Source organism: Pterocles gutturalis, unplaced genomic scaffold (assembly GCF_000699245.1).
Source record: "Pterocles gutturalis isolate BGI_N339 unplaced genomic scaffold, ASM69924v1 scaffold21777, whole genome shotgun sequence".
Taxonomy (NCBI): Eukaryota; Metazoa; Chordata; class Aves; order Pterocliformes; family Pteroclidae; genus Pterocles; species Pterocles gutturalis.
In genome coordinates, this window is record NW_010108468.1 from 1 (window position 1) to 261 (window position 261).

The window sequence follows — 261 nt, forward strand, 5'->3', positions numbered from 1 at the left end:
CTGGCCTCCGTGTCGCGGCCTGAGCCCACCTGGCGGTCCCCCTGACCCTGGCGGGGTCCGTGTGTGCCTTTTCCCGGCCGCCTCTGCAGAGCCGGCGGCACTGGCTGGCGGTTCCCCCACCTTTGTACTGCTCGCTGAGGCGCGTACAGCCGCGGCCTCAAAGGAAACAAAGACCGAGGGGTTTGGGAAGCAGCGGGGCTTTCTGCCCGCGCTACCTGGCGTTGTGGCTTTTTGCCCCCGGGGTGGGGGGCACCCCGGGGG